Below are 16,187 nucleotides of genomic sequence, written 5' to 3'. Positions count from 1 at the left end.
ACGAGAAAAACGCCCAAGTTCCGACCTAAATCGGGAGATGGGCGTTTTTCTCACAAAAACAAATAAAGCGGTATAATCGAAAGCCGAACTTTGGACGCTTTCAACTGCACTCCGTCGCGGATGCGGACAAAGTTGACGGGGGCGTGTCGGAGGCGTGGTGAAGGCGGAACTGGGGCGTGGTTATCACACGAACAGAGATGGGCGCCTTTCGCCGATAATGGATACGTTTGTAGCTAGAATTTAGGGCACTTTTCCTGGACCCTGTTTTTTCACGAATAAGGCCCCAAAAAGTGCCCTAAATGACCAGATGACCCCCAGAGGGAGTCGGGGATGACCTCCCCTGACTCCCCCAGTGGTCACTAACCCCCTCCCACCACAAAAAAATGATGTTTCACAACTTTTTACTTTCACCCTCAAATGTCATACCCTCCTCCCAAGCAGCAGTATGCAGGTCCCTGGAGCAGTTGTTAGGGGGTGCAGTGGACGTCAGGCAGGTGGACCCAGGCCCATCCCCCCCCTACCTGTTACAATTGTGCTGCTTAATGCTTAGTCGTCCAACCCCCCCAAACTCACTGTACCCACATGTAGGTGCCCCCCTTCACCTCTTAGGGCTATAGTAATGGTGTAGACTTGTGGGCAGTAGGTTTTGAGGGGGATTTGGGGGGCTCAACACCCAAGGGAAGGGTGCTATGCACCTGGGAGCTCTTTTACCTTTTTTTTGTTTTTGTAAAAGTGCCCCCTAGGGTGCCCGGTTGGTGTCCTGGCATGTGAGGGGGACCAGTGCACTATGAATCCTGGCCCCTCCCACGAACAAATGCCTTGGATTTATTCGTTTTTGAGCTGGGCGATTTCATTTTCCATTATCGCTGAAAAGCAAAAACGCCCAGCTCACACCTTGGCGAATAACACATGGGTGTCTATTTTTTTTGAAAATACGGTTCACTCCGCCCCTTCACGGACCCGTTCTCGGAGATAAACGCCCATGGAGATAGGCGTTTCTGGTCGATTATGCCCCTCTATGTCTCTCTGAATTTGTTATCTTGTTTTACTAATAAAATTTTTAGCAACTAAAAAAAAAAAAAACACCCTTATGCCAAAATATTTAGGGGTCCTTCTGGGGTGGTCCTGCCATTAGGCCACCTGAGGCAGGGGCCTCAAGCAGCACTCTTCTGAGGCGGCATCACCTCCCGCCCTTACTTCCCCAACCCCTTTCCACCAATTTACCTTTTCTTTCTCGTTTTTCCAGTACCTGATTACCTAACTGGGCAAAGATAGGACTGCTATCAGTTTGGTTAGATATGTGGACACTGACTCTGAATATCGCCGGAGCCCGCATATCTTCTGGGCAGTGGCGTAGCCAGACTGCCAATTTTGGGTGGGCCTGAACCCAAAGTGGGTGGGCACAAAATTTTCTCTCTACCCCCCTCCCCTAGCAAAATTTAGTCACACTTTTCAGTGAGCTTTCAGAGGCCAAAACCTCCTGCCTCAGGTCAGTATAATGCTGTTACAGTATCCTCTCCTGACCTAAGGAAGGAAGTATTGGTCTCTGAAACTTTATTAACACAGGTACCATATTACTTTATCCTAAATTAAAAATAAAATTATTTTTTTTACCTTTGTTGTATGGCCATTTACTTTTTCTCATTGTGTTGCTCCCAGTCTCTAGATTCTGCTTTCCTTCGTCTTTCTCTTGCCAGGGTTTCCTGTCCGTTCATCACCTATGGCTTTTTATCTTTTCCTCACCCTTGTTCTCCACATGCCCCTTCCTCTTATTCTCCAGTCTTTCCCTACTCTGTCCTCTCCCTCTTTCCATCCAGCAGCTCCCCTCTTTCTCTCCCCATCCTTCCAGTGTCTCCCGTCTTTCTTTTGCATCCAGCGTCTCCTTTTTCTCCCTACCCTTCCATCCAGTGTCTTCCCTCTTTCTCTCCTTATTCTTCCATCATCTACCCTCTCTCCTGATCCTTCCATCTAGTGTCCTATCTCCCCTCTTCTTCTATCCAGTGTCTATCGCTCTACCCTTTTCTGTTCAGTTCTCCCCTCTCTCCACATCCTTCTAGTTTCTCCCCTTTCTCTCTGCATCCTTTCATCCATCTCCCCTTTCTCTCCCTATCCTCCCATGTCCAGCAGCTCTCTCCCTTCCATCCAATCCCCTCCTCCTCTCCATCCCATGTCCAGCAGCTCTATCCCTTCCCTCTAGTCCCTTCTTCCTCTTCCTCCCTTGTCCAGCAGCTCTCCAGCCCCTTCCTTCCTCTCCCCTCCCATGTCCAGTAGCTCTCTCCCTTCCCGCCAGTCCCTCCCATGTCCCAGCAGCTCTCCCTTTCCGTCAGTCCCCTTCTTCCTCTCCCTCCCATGTCCCAGACGCTCTCTCCCTTCCAGTCCCTTCTTCCTTTCCCTCCCATGTCCAGTAGCTCTCTCCCTTCCCGCCAGTCCCTCCCATGTCCCAGCAGCTCTCTCTTCCCGTCAGTCCCTTCTTCCTCTCCCTCCCATGTCCCAGACACTCTCTCCCTTCCCTCCAGTCCCTTCTTCCTCTCCCTCCCCGTCCAGTAGCTCTCTCCCTTCCCTCAAGTCCCTTCCTCCTCTCTCCCTCCCATGTCCCAGCAGCTCAGCCATTTTCCCTCCAGGCCCGCCCATCCACAACCTTCCCGCTGCCCTTTTGTCCCATGGACGCAGCGTTCAGCGTTTCCTTCCTGCACTGTCTTCTCCCCAGGCTCCGCTGCATCGTCCCTAGTGGAATCCTTCTCCTTTTCGGCCGTCGCGCTGCGCTGCCGTTCACACAGGCAGCTTCGCTCCTCCCCCACCGCGTTCATCCGGCCCTAACAGGAAGTGCATCAGAGAGGCCAGAATGGACGCAGCAGGGAGGAGCGAAGCTGCCTGTGTGAACGGCAGCGCAGCGTGACGGGCCGAAAAGGAGAAGGATTCCACTTGCAGGGACGATGCAGTGGAGCTTGGGGAAAAGACAGGGCAGGAAGGAAACGCTGAACGCTGCCTCCGCGGGACAAAAGGGCAGCGACAGCGTGCAAAGGATGGGTGGGCCTGGAGGGAAAATGGGTGGGCCTGGGCCCGTCCAGGCCCACCCATGGCTACGCCCCTGCTTCTGGGTCCTTTCTGACTCCACCCATTGAGCACTCCAGCATTAACTGAACAGTGCCACAGAGGTCATGTACCTGGTTAAGTGATACTGAATATCCCCTCCGTTCTTACCCCTATGTATTCACAATTCATTGCTTTCACTCAGGGATCTCAATCTCAGTTCTTTGGGGCCAAAAACCAGTCTGGTTTTCAGGATATCTATAATGAATATATATGAGATAGATTTGCATACCAACTGCCTCCATTGTACGCAAATCTCTTATCTTGCATATTCATTAGGGATGTCCTGAAAAGCCAATTGGTTTGCAGTCCTCGAGGACCACAGTTTGAGACATCTGACTTGTGTGGGGGTCTCAAGATTTTTTTGTCTAAGGGCTTACTTTAGTATCATCAGGTAATGGATTTAATTCTAGAAGTAGGGAAAGGCTTTTATTGAGTGTCCCTATTATGAAAGATATAAATTGTAAATTAATCTGGGAACGCTCTTTTACTTTTCAAAGTGTAAAAATCTGGAATACTATTTCAATTGAAATTTGCCAAGTAATATTTTATCTTTTGTTTAGAAAGGCTTTGAAAACCTATTTCTTTTCTAAGCAGTAATTGGGCAGACTTATACGGTCTGTGCCCTGAAAATGACAGATACAAATCAAGGGGCTGGTGGTTGGGAGGCGGGGCTAGTGCTGGGCAGACTTATATGGTCTGTGCCCTGAAAATGACAGATACAAATCAAGGGGCTGGTGGTTGGGAGGCGTGGCTAGTGCTGGGCAGACTTATATGGTCTGTGCCCTGAAAAAGACAGATACAAATCAAGGTAAGGTATACACAAAAAGTAGCACATATGAGTTATCTTGTTGGGCAGACTGGATAGACCGTGCAGGTCTTTTTCTGCCGTCATCTACTATGTTATATGTTACATGCCTTATCTTGCTAGATGTTTATTAGTCAGGCTAATGGATATTATTTTTATTACTTTGTGTTTTATTGTTAATTCCTTCTGAAATGAGAAGTTATTTTATTATCTGTAATCTGCTTTGCAACTTAAGGGAAAATTGCGGAATATAAATTCATTAATATAATATAATACATTACAAAATGGCATCTGACAACCTCTGTGGTATGGGGAGAAAAAACAAACTGGTATTTATTTAAAATTATGGTTAGATAAAGTGATGTATCCCATCCTCTCCATCTCCCTTCTGTGTAGCACTCCTGCTACCACGCACCCATTACAACACCCCACCCATATCCAATTCCCCATCTGACAACCACCCCCCAATCAGAACCCCTATCCCCCTGAGTCAATCCTTCACATCTGATTCTCCCCCCCCCATCCAATCCTGCACTCGACACCTCATGATCAGAGCCCCCACTCTCCTGACATCCTCCACATCTGATCAATAAGCACAAACCCCATCCCCAAAAGTAAGAAACTCCCCCTCCCCAGAATAAGACCTTCTTCCCTAGGATCTACTCAGAGGTCAGCATTGATGGTCCAGTGGTCCCGAGCAGGAAGAACCCCCCTCTGCTCCTACCTGCACCTCGGCCAGGATCTAAGATGGTCACTATGATCCCTAGTGGTAGTCTCACAGTACTACCTCTAGGAAACATCCTTCCAAGAGAAAATATCCCTAAATGGAAAGATGCTTCATAGTGGTTTTATCACAAGACTACCACTAGAGTTCATGGTAGTCATTTTTGGACCCCAGCAGAGACCTGGGCAGGAGCAGAAGGGAACTGTTCCTGTCTAGGACCAGTGGACCACCAATACCGAGCCCTTGGTAGATCCCTGAGATGTCATGGTGTGGGTGAGGATCCAACTCTGGAGGAGTTTAAGTTCAGGGTGGAGTTTATTATTAGTGATTTATTTTCCTGCAAAGACCTCCTCCCTTTCTCAGCTGTCATTTCCTGAATATTTCTACTATCTTTGTCCTGATAGGTCAGCAAAAGTATAACCTGTCTCTCCAATCAAGGACTGCCATCTATGACCATCTCTGCTACCTGGTCTCAAATTCTGTCCCTATTGGTCCTTCTATCTCACCTCCCTGGGCTTGTGGGTGTTTTCTTGACCTCTGTGTCCCCACGAGTTCAGACATTCTCCTTTGCCTTGGGGCAGTAACTTTAAGAATCTACTAACTCTAAGTAAATTAGCTACATTTATTCAATAAAGTAAATTTCAAGGAAGAAAGAGACTTCTAGTGTGTTCTGGTGTGCAGAGGTTATACTTCTTGAATATTAAAGCTTTAAAGATATTAGGCTTTAAAAGGCTTTGACATTAGTAACAAGGCCCTTTAGGCTTCCAAGTTTGGCTGAAAAGAGTGCACACATTTTGGAGCTCAGCTTTTTTCAATACTGGGCCCTCAGTTTGTACCTGAGGTAATGAAAGGTTGCATGATTTTTCAAAGATCAGAAGAAGCCACAGTAGGATCTGAAATGGACTGGCCAATGCTCTAACCGTTATAATACTCTTCCACTCCAAAAGATATGTCATTGTGCATTCACAATCTTGGAAAATATTTATTCACATGTAAAATGAACCATTAATTATAGCTGGTAAAAATGTAAGCATGGCTATCAGATGAAAGTGAGACATTGGATCTGGACCTCTAGATACTGCCGTGGTCACATTGCAGGCATATTCTAGTTTTTCTATACTACTCATATTATTCATACCAATATCATTGCACTGGGAACAATTCTGATACTTGTAAATGTTAAATGCTGGATATCATTATTTTTCAGAACATAATAAAAGAATATTTCAACTGTGGTCATATTTTACTGATACTACCAAGTTAAATGTTATTTTCCTGTTGCTTGATCAGGACTGATGAACATGAATCCATTTCACTTAAAAGGCATTTGTTCCTTCCAGAATCCCAGCACCCAAAACAGCAAGCCATTTACCTTGTCAGCGTCTCCGCCATAATCTCTTAGCCCAGTCTCTCGTACAGAAATGCTTGTTGTTACAAGATAAGGTTCTTACTTTCTCAGTAGTCAATAAGAAATTATTGACTGAACAAGTAGAGAGGTGTGGTAGCCGTGTTAGTCCACTCTTAAAGGTTATCAATAGAAATCAAACAAAATAAAACATGGAAAAGAAAATAAGACGATACCTTTTTTATTGGACATAACTTAATACATTAACCTTCGAAAGCTAATCAAGAAATGTATTAAGTTATGTCCAATAAAAAAGATATCATCTTATTTTCTTTTCCATGTTTTATTTTGTTTGATTTCTATTGACTGAACAAGAAACACAAAGGGGAAGTCACATTCATTATCAGCTTCTGATGTCTATAAGAAATCTGCAGAAATACAAAAAGCAAACACTGGGCCTTCAGGAAAGGGAAAATGTAATCCTTTATTCCAAACGATGACCCAACACGGGCCGTGTTTCGGCATACAAACGCCTGCCTCAGGGGTCAAAAAGATCCTATAGGTATAAACATAGGAGTTCAATCAAGCAGTCAGGGTATCTTTCCCAGAATATGCTGGTTGTCCATGCAAACTGAAAAATGCCATTGGTGAAAAAACCACCAATCAAATCCATATCTCATATGCAGCTAACACCTAAATATGGCAGAACAATACAAGATTCTTTAACAAAACAAGTAAGAACAGATTAGCTAGGGGAGGTTTCACTGAAATTCCAGCTAGGTTTCCAGCTAGTCTGCATCTCCATAGGTAAAGATTAAGAGGCCAATATTAAGTCTGTGGCAGGCAGGCTGGCTGGCTAAGTCCCGCAATCAGTGCTGAGCCCAGATACTCAATGCTGAGCTGTTTCCAGTGACCAGCATTAAATATTCTTGTTCTTTTTTTTTTTTGACCTGCTTAAACTTAACCAGCCAAGTTAATATTCAGTGCTGGCCAGTTAAGTTTATAGCAGCCAAAGATAGGGCTGCTGTTTAGGCAGTCTGCTTTGGCTCCTAAACTTAGCTGGTGAAGTGCTGAATATTCACAGCTAGCCAGTTATATTATGTGATATAGCCAGTTAGCCACTATACACTAAGCGCTAATATTCAGCGAGATAACCAGCTATCTCATGCTGAATATTAGCACTTAGCCAGCTAAGTGCTATTTAACCAGCCAGGAGCCGTTCCTGGCCAGTAAAATAACTTTGAATATTTTTTTTTGGGGGGGGGGGGGGGAGAACATAAGAATAGCCATAATGAGTCAGACCAGTGGATCAGTGGTCCATCTAGCCTAGTATCCTGCTTCCAACAGTGGCATTCAGTCACAAATACCTGGCAGAATCCCAAATAGCAAAATTCATGCTCCTAATCCCAGGAACAAGCAGTGGCTTTCCCCATGTCTATCTGAATAGCAAACTATGGACTTTTCCTCCAGAAACTTATTAAAACCTTTTTTTAACCCATATACACTATGGGTACCACATCCTCTGGCAATGAGTTCCAGAGCTTAACTATTTGTTGAGTGAAAAAATCTCCATATAGGGAAGGATGCTTCCTAATGGTCTCATCACAAGACTACCACTAGAGTTCATGGCAGCCATTTTGGATTCCAGCAGAGGTCTGTCCAGGAGCATTAGGGGACTGTTCCTGTTTGAGACCAGTGGACCACCAATGATGAGCCCTTGGTAGATCTCTGGGATGTCAGGGTGTGGGTTAGAATCCAACTGTGGAGGAGTTTAGGCCCAAGGTGGAGTTTGTTATTTTGGGTGGGGGAGTTTGCTAAGGTATCAGGACAAGAAAAAAAAGACAGAAACTTTGTCTAATTTGTTTTCCAAGTCTTACAAAGCACTGCTGGGCCAAAATCACAGCATAAACAAGTTTATGCAGTACTTTTTTTTTTTAATGATTTACTTAGCCAAACAGCTTTTTGTAGTTTACTGTCACATTTTGTGTACATTTCCAGCCTCAAAGTTGATCTTTTTGCCTAACCGTACATGTTTTAAACAAGAACAGCAGCTGAAAATTCATAAATCATCTCTTAAACATCACACACAACACAGATGGTTTTGGTTGTGTTTGTAGGCAGGGGACATGTAAAAGGAACTGTTATCCTGGGTGTTTACACGAACAGCACTTACTGCACACCCTGTAATTTAGATTAGTTCCTCATATCTTATTCAGTTGTACATGTAACTTGCCTTCATTTTGTCCTGTCTAAATATCTCAACTGCAATTGCCCTCTTGTCTACCTGTTGTATTATACAGTATGAACAGCATTAGCATTATATCGATGTTATTAGAATATTCTAATGTGTGCCCATTAAGTTGTGCCATTTCTACTGTGGTGTGACTTCATGAGTATCATATATATGAAATATGAGTGTTCTTCAATGCTGCCTATTATGGTATTGTTGATGAAACACTTATGTTTCTGTTATATGATTGTTTTACAGTGTTGTTAAATGTTTCTTTTTCTGACTTTGTTTCTTGTTAGTCCTACTACTAGGATTCAATTTGCCATCTCCAAGTTAACCTCATTGATTGTGTTCATCCTTATATTTGGTCATAATGGGCTGGATTCAGTAAATAGTGCTGATAATTCATTGCTGAAAAAAATTGGTGCTAAACACATTTCTATAAAGGATGTGCAACCTTTACAGAATCGCACTTAACACCAATCCCTCTGCCTAACTTTAGGTGTCAGATTTACACAGGCTGAAAGCTGGTGTAATGCTGGTGCCCAAGTTAGGCGCACTGAGGCCGTATTCTGTAATTCCGCTAGCAACGTTTTGGAATGCCCCCAACACACCCATGGCCACGCCCCTTTTGTTTTACATGCGAGCAGATGCTGTGGAGCAGTTTACATATAGCATATTCTAGAAGAACAAATCTAAAGGAAAGACTTAGCCCAGCGCACTTAAAATTGAACATGAATTTCATTGGGTTAAAAGGTCATTTCAAATGTGGCGATTGCAGCAAATGCATCATCACCAGAGAGGGGGATGAATTCATCGATCCCGTAGATCTGAAAAAGTACTCGATTAATTCTTACACCAATTGTCGCTCTGACCATGTGATGTATGTATTACAGTGTCCTTGCCACAAGCTCTATGTAGGAAAAACTACTCGGCAATTTCACACTCGATTAATAGAACATAAATCTTGCCTGAAACGCAAACAACTAGGTTCCCCTTTAACAGCACACTGTAGTGTGTTACTAAACATGAATTTTCACAATTCCACTGTTTTGTGATTGACCAAATCAAGTCGAATATCAGAGGAGGAGACAAAGCTAAACACCTCCTACAAATAGAGCAGCGTTGGATCTTTAGATTAAAATCTTTGGAGCCTAAAGGTCTCAACACGATGAAGAACTCACCCCATGAGTCATATAATTACACATTTTTGACCAGGGTTACAGAGGCTTTTTCCTCCATTACACATAAATAACCATTACCACGTTATTTGTAAACCACTTTCTGCATGTAAAATAAATAAAGCACAGTTCTGAAGAATACAGAAAACTTTCTAATCAAATAATACAAAACTACTGCATGTTGTTGGGAGTTTAGCTATCATAGAAACATTGGACCCAATATTCAAAAGGGTTTAATCAGGCAGGAGCTGGCGGCTGCCAGTATTCAGTGGTACTTAAGAAGGCAGTGCAGTGGCGTAGCCAGACTGCCAATTTTGGGTGGGCCTGAACCCAAAGTGGGTGGGCACAAAATTTTCTGTCTACCCCCCTCCCCCAGCAAAATTTAGTCAAACTAATCAGATGCATTTGTCACACAGGGTAAAGTGCTGCTTTCAGTGCATCAGATTTCAGACAATTTATTTAATAGCCTAACACCCTTTTCAATGGGCTTTCAGAGGCCAAAACCTCCTGCCTAATGTCAGTATAATGCTGTTACGGTATCCTCTCCTGACCTAAGGAAGGAAGTATTGGTCTCTGAAACTTTATTAACAAAGGTACCATATTACTTTATCCTAAATTAAAAATAAATTTATTTTCTTTACCTTTGTTGTATGGCCATTTACTTTTTCTCATTGTGTTGCTCCCAGTCTCTAGATTCTGCTTTCCTTCGTTTTCGCTTAACTCTTCTGCCACGGTTTCCTGGCCATTTCTCATTTTCTCTCCTTTTTCTTTGCTTTCTTCAATATTTTTCTGCCTCTCTCTCTCTCTCTCTGTCCAGATTTAATTCATTCTTACTATCCATTCTTTAATTTCCTTCATCTACTTATGGCTTTTCATCTTTTCTCACCCTTGTTCTCCCCATGCCCCTTCCTCTTATTCTCCAGTCTTTCACTACTCTCCTTTTCCATCCAGCAGCTCTCTTCTTTCTCTTCCCATCCTTCCAGTGTCTCCCCTCTCTCTCCCCATCCTTCCAGTAGTCTCCCCTCTTTCTTTCTGCATTCTTCCATCCAGCGTCACCTCTTTCTCCCTACCCTTCCATTCAGCGTCTTCCCTCTTTCTCCCTACCATTCCATCCAGCGTCTCCCTCTTTCTCTCCCCATCCTTCCACCCATCTACCCTCTCTCCTGATCCTTCCATCTAATGTGTCTCTTTACCTCCTTCTAACCAGTGTCTCTCTCTCTACCCTTTTCTGTTCAGTGTCCCTTCTCTCTCCACATTCTTCTAGTCTCTCCCCTTTCTCTCTGCATCCTTTCATCCATCTCCCCTCTTTCTCTCCCCATCCTTCCATCTGCTTTTTCCCTCTTTCTCTCCCCATCCTTCCATCTGCTTTTTCCCTCATTCTCTCCCCATCCTTCCATCTGCTTTTTCCCACATTCTCTCCCCATCCTTCTATCTGCTTTTTCCCTCATTCTCTCCCCATCCTTCCATCTGCTTTTTCCCTCTCCTGATTCAGGCCCGCCAGCGCCAGCCCTAGCTCCCATTGCCGGCCACTGCTGCTTTTTCTATTGAGCAGCAGGGCCGGCGCTACAAAAAGAAGAAGCGCTCAGCTGACTGAGCTGAGCGCTAACGACAAAAAAAGTTGAAAAAAAAAGCGCGGCACCTCCGCAGGCAGCCTTGAGGCATTGGCTGCTGGCTCTGCAGGCTCCTCCCATCTCTTACATCATTGCCCCTGCGTCGCTCCAGGGGCAGTGACGTAAGAGACGAGAGGAGCCTGCAGAGCCAGCAGCCAATCCCTCAAGGCTGCCTGCGGAGGTGCCGCACTTTTTTTTTTCAACTTTTTTTGTCGTTAGCGCTCAGCTCAGTCAGCTGAGCACTTCTTCTTTTTGTAGCGCCGGCCCTGCTGCTCAATAGGAAAAGCAGCAGTGGCCGGCAATGGGAACTGGTGCTGGCGCGGGCTTGGAGGAAAGGTGGGCGGGCAGTGTCTGTGCGCTTGGGTGGGTGGGCCAGAGCTGAAATTGGGTGGGCCTGGGCCCACCCAGGCCCACCTGTAGCTACGCCCCTGAGGCAGTGCCAGTGAATATTGCTTCTGACCTCCATAGCACTGTCCAGTTAGTACCAGGGGCGGAGCTTGGGCACAGCTAGTACTTAACCATTTATGGTGATAGTCTGCTAACTCAGAGATTTTCAACCTTTTCCATCTCACAGCACACTTACATGGTGCTAAAATTGTCAAGGCACACCCCCACAAATGTCCCAGCATTTTACCTTCTATGCCACTCCCCCCCCAAAAAATGGCCCAGCATTTTACCTTCTTCATCCCCCACCTTCACCCCCACACATGGTCCAGTCCAGCATTTACCTTCTCTTCCCCCCCCCCAACACAAATAGTCCAGCATCTCTCCCTCCTGTTCCCTCTCCAGCCAGCAACCAGGTATCTTCCCTTGTCTCTTTACCCCCTCCTCTTCCCCCCCCCCCCCCCCCCAGTATACCTTTAAAAACTTTCCACTACAAAGTCAACAAGGTGGATGTGGAATCAATTAAATCAAAAATCTCCAAAAGAACAAAAGTGACCCACTATAGAGGCAAACAAGTATACGTAAAAGTGAAGCACTTTACAACTAAAGGAAGGGAAAAGCCTCAAGGAGCTCAAGACTTACCAGTCTAAAGAGCTACATGTGATCAAAATGGCCTCTAGAGTGATCAATATGATCTGTTCCTCAGCACTGGCTAAAAAACCTTCCTGTGTTGTCCCATATTCTGCTTCAAAAATTATAGAAAGACGTGCAAAATCACCTCCCAATAACTTTGGACGTCAAATCAAATATTTCCAAAAACATACTCAGTCCAAGGCTTATAGGGATAAAGAACTTAGCTTAATGCAGTCGTCTGTCTTGCAGTCTTAATCCGCTTGAGGCAATCCTCAGAACTGATATTGGCCAGCATTTTGCTCCCACTTAGATGAGCAATGCTGCTTCAGGGTGCACAATCCGAGGCTGCAAAGGGAAAAAAATTGCATAACTGCTGCATCTTTTAAATGATAAACACATAATCAGTACTTTGTTCTTACAAAAACGACAGCGTCTCAGCAAACCTCCGCTGTCCGACGACACTGCAGTCGCAAAAAAATGGCGACTTTTAAAACTTAACCTGATGTCAGATGCTAGACCTGGACATAGCCAATCAAAAAAGGTTTACACAAAATTACACCATTCTATGCGGGAATTTAACCCCTCAGGTTCCAAAGATCTTAAAAGGAAGATCCATTTCTGTTCTCTTTGATGCAGTAATTTCCGAATGTCCCCCCCCCCCCTCTTTTCAAGGGCTGCACTTGTTGAAATACCACACATCGCATTTCTTCAAAAGAGTGTTGATAAGAAATGCAATGTGCTGCCAAAGGTAGATTGGTTTTACCAGTATGGATGGCACTCCAGTGCTCCACCAAATGAACCCTCAAAGCCCTAGAGGCTTGTCCAACGTAAAGTTTCCTACAGGGACATTGCACACAATACACTACTAATTTCGATTTGCATGAGATGGAGTCTCTCAGATGATATTTTTTTATTCGTGACTGCATTAATAAACTGTGAGGTTTGCTGAGACGCTGTCGTTTTTGTAAGAACAAAGTATTGATTATGTGTTTATCATTTAAAAGATGCGGCAGTTATACAATTTTTTTCCCTTTGCAGCCTCGGATTGTGAACCCTAGCGGTCAGTACCAGCGAGCAGCAATTCATACAGCCTGCTCATGCCAACCCCGGAGCTTTCTCTCTGACATAACTTCCTGCTTCCTGCCTATGTGGAAGCAGGAAGTTACATCAGAGAGAAAGCTCTGGGATTGGCATGAGCAGGCTGTATGAATCGCTGCTTGCGGGTACCGACCGCTAGAAACAAGAAAACTTTGAAAAAGTACATTCCGTTCCAGCACAAATTAAACTGGCCCTACTAATAAATGATCCTCAACTCCCGCGGCACACCTGTGGATCAGCCATGGCACACTAGTTGAAAAACACTGCGCTAACTGGTTAAGTAAGTGGATAAAGTTAGGACAGCATCAAATAACAGAATTAAAATGGCGGATAATTGATCAAGTGAAAGAGGGATGGGAGGGAGGTTACTTAGAGAAACTGCTGAACTTCAGGGAGCAATTTTGGATTTTTACTCTAGAACCTGTGGAGCCACATGGGCTTAATCGTGAAATCCATTGGATGACACCTATTTAAGATAATTATCTGTATGCCTTTATCTATCATTTTTCTTATATTCAATGTACTGCGTGCACCTATGATCAGCTGTTCAGCCCGGGAATTTGATTGACGCTACTGATGACGTGGAGTGATTGGCTGTAAAGCTCCCTTTAAAATATTGAGCAGCCATTTTAGAAACCGCCAATAAGAAAATAGTTTTGGTCAGTAATGGCTGGGTCTTATATCGAGGCGTAATAACTCGATTAATAACTGAGATTCAAGCTTATTCTTACAATTTATTCTACAGGAGACTACCTTGAAACAGCATGTAAGCGAAACATGGATCTATGTCAGTGACATCGGGTCTCCACCATGTATCATCAACTGTGGCTGAAAAGCTAACTACTAACTTGAAGTTTAAAGATAAAAATACGTGTGGAAAAATTAAGATAAATAATATGTGACTATTATAATGAAGAAATAAGTAAAAATCGAAAATTTGGATTGATGAGGATTGTGGCACTGCCTCTTGAAATATGCTTGGCTCATAAAAACCATTAGCCACTATAGAAGCAGGTTCGGTGATCTGAGGAACTGACATGGTGTAAGCATTCGTGCCTAAGTTTAGGCGTCATTGCCGACCTTCACTAGTATTCTATAACAGATCTGGTGTGCAAATTTTACCTTCCAGAGTACTGGTTTAGTGCTCAGATTTTTGGCACCTATAGAATTGCCTTCTATGCTCCTAAATTGGACTATTTGAAAATTTATTTATTTATTTGTTGTATTTGTATCCCACATTTTCCGGCCTATTTGCAGGCTCAATGTGACTTACATAGTACCATAAAGGCGTTCGCCAATTCCAGTAAGAACAGTTACACAGTGATGTTATGGTAGGAGTGGCCTAGTGGTTAGGGTGGTGGACTTTGGTCCTGAGAAACTGAGTTCAATTCCCACTTCAGGCACAGGCAGCTCCTTGTGACTTTGGGTAAGTCACTTAACCCTCCATTGCCCCATGTAAGCCACATTGAGCCTGCCATGAGTGGGAAAGTGAAGGGTACAAATGTAACTAAAAAAAATAAGGTTCATGTGGCACAAACATAATTAGGGAATCATATAGACAAAGAGTTGTTATATTCATTACATTTTTTTGGTTTCGTAGTGATGCAGGGTTCAGGTATTTAAGTAGGGTCGGTAGGGTATGCCTTTTCAAACAAGTAGGTTTTTAGTGATTTCCGGAAGTTTAGGTGGTTATAGGTTGTTTTCACGGCTTTTGGTAGTGCATTCCTAAGTTTAAAGGCATATTTTCAAAGTACATATCCCATAATATTTAGCACTATTTAACCAGCCAGGAACGGATCCTGGTTGGTTAAATAGGGGCTAACCGGCTATCCACAAATGTTCAGCAAGATAGCTGATCATCTCCCGCTGAATATTCTCGGTCAGCGCTTAGCGGATAATCAGTTATATCGCGCAATATAACCAGCTAGCCAAAAATATTCTTTACATTGCCGGCTAAGTTTGGTAACCAAATTGGGCCGACCAAATAGCAGGCCTATCTTTGGTCACTATAAACTTAACCAGCCAGCGCTGAATATTGGCTTGGCCAGTTAAGTTTAAACTGGCCAAAAATAAACTGAATATGTAATGCCGTTCATCGGAAACGGCTTGGAATAATGTATCTGCGCTCACTGCCGCCAGCAACAGTTAGCTGAGCTGCCTCCCATGGTCTGAATATCAGCCCTTAAGTGTTTCTTGTGTCAAGGGGTGTGGCATGGGCAGTGGGTGGGCATGGAAGGCTATTGGCAGTTAATGAGCTGCACTTCCCGCTCGTGCTAACTGCCTAATGCAGAGTTACTCGGGGGGGGGGGGGGGGGCACTTACCACCTCCTAAATAGGAGACACTTCCGTGTTAATAGAGAGCATTAACCTGACTGTTAATGCACGATCTTTAATAAAAAATAGTGAGAACGTCCCCAATAACTGCTGTTTAATTTGCAGCTACCCACATTAAGTCGCAGTAACTGCAAATGTTACCACGGTTTAGTAAAAGGGCCCCTATGTTGGTTACCTAAATGTGTCCATTTTCAGCCAAACTTAAAATCCTGACTTTTCAGCTGACGAGTCTCTGAAATTTAGGGACATAATTCAGGGGCCCAGTGCTGAAAACCAGTGCTAACTAAGCTCCTAACCTTTTTTTTTACCCCACTCTAAATCCATCCCTCTTGCCACTCATTTTTTAGGACCCTAGATTTTGTACCCTAGTGAAACTAGAAATATAAATTTGGGAACCCAGCACTAGTAAATTTACAAAGAGGCCAATTTAGGAGCCTACCTCTCAAACAGGGGCATAGCCAGCCAATAGATTTTGGGTGGGCAAGGGCAAGAAGTAGGTGGACACCAAGTGTTCTCTTCCCCCTCCCCCACCCAAAAAATATCTCAGCTGGAGGGAAAACACATCTTTCTACCTTGGCAGTCTACAGCAGGCATGCACTAAAAACTGAGCATGCGCTGGTGCCGGTATCATGGAGAGTATAGCATTTTCATTACCTTCAGGAGGAAGTCTTCAGCTGGCAGAGCTTGGGATCCCCAGCAGCTACTGCTAAACGTGTGCTACTGTTGGGTGGGCCTGAGCCCTAAGTGGGT

General features: G+C 44.2%; 1 protein-coding gene across 1 annotated transcript in view; it reads right to left on the bottom strand.

Moving 5' to 3' along the window:
* Nucleotides 1–12,490: 12,490 nt before the first annotated feature.
* ENC1 (ectodermal-neural cortex 1) overlaps nt 12,491–16,187 on the bottom strand; it is a 54,784-nt gene continuing 51,087 nt past the window's right edge. The window contains exon 5 of the transcript XR_003940995.1: nt 12,491–12,504. The gene's annotated coding sequence lies outside the window, so the exon portion shown is untranslated. The remainder of the gene's footprint in view (nt 12,505–16,187) is intronic.

Source organism: Microcaecilia unicolor, chromosome 2 (assembly GCF_901765095.1).
Source record: "Microcaecilia unicolor chromosome 2, aMicUni1.1, whole genome shotgun sequence".
In the NCBI taxonomy this organism is placed as follows: domain Eukaryota; kingdom Metazoa; phylum Chordata; class Amphibia; order Gymnophiona; family Siphonopidae; genus Microcaecilia; species Microcaecilia unicolor.
The sequence above is the reverse complement of the archived record's forward strand: the minus strand, read 5'-3'. Positions and strand labels throughout refer to the sequence as shown.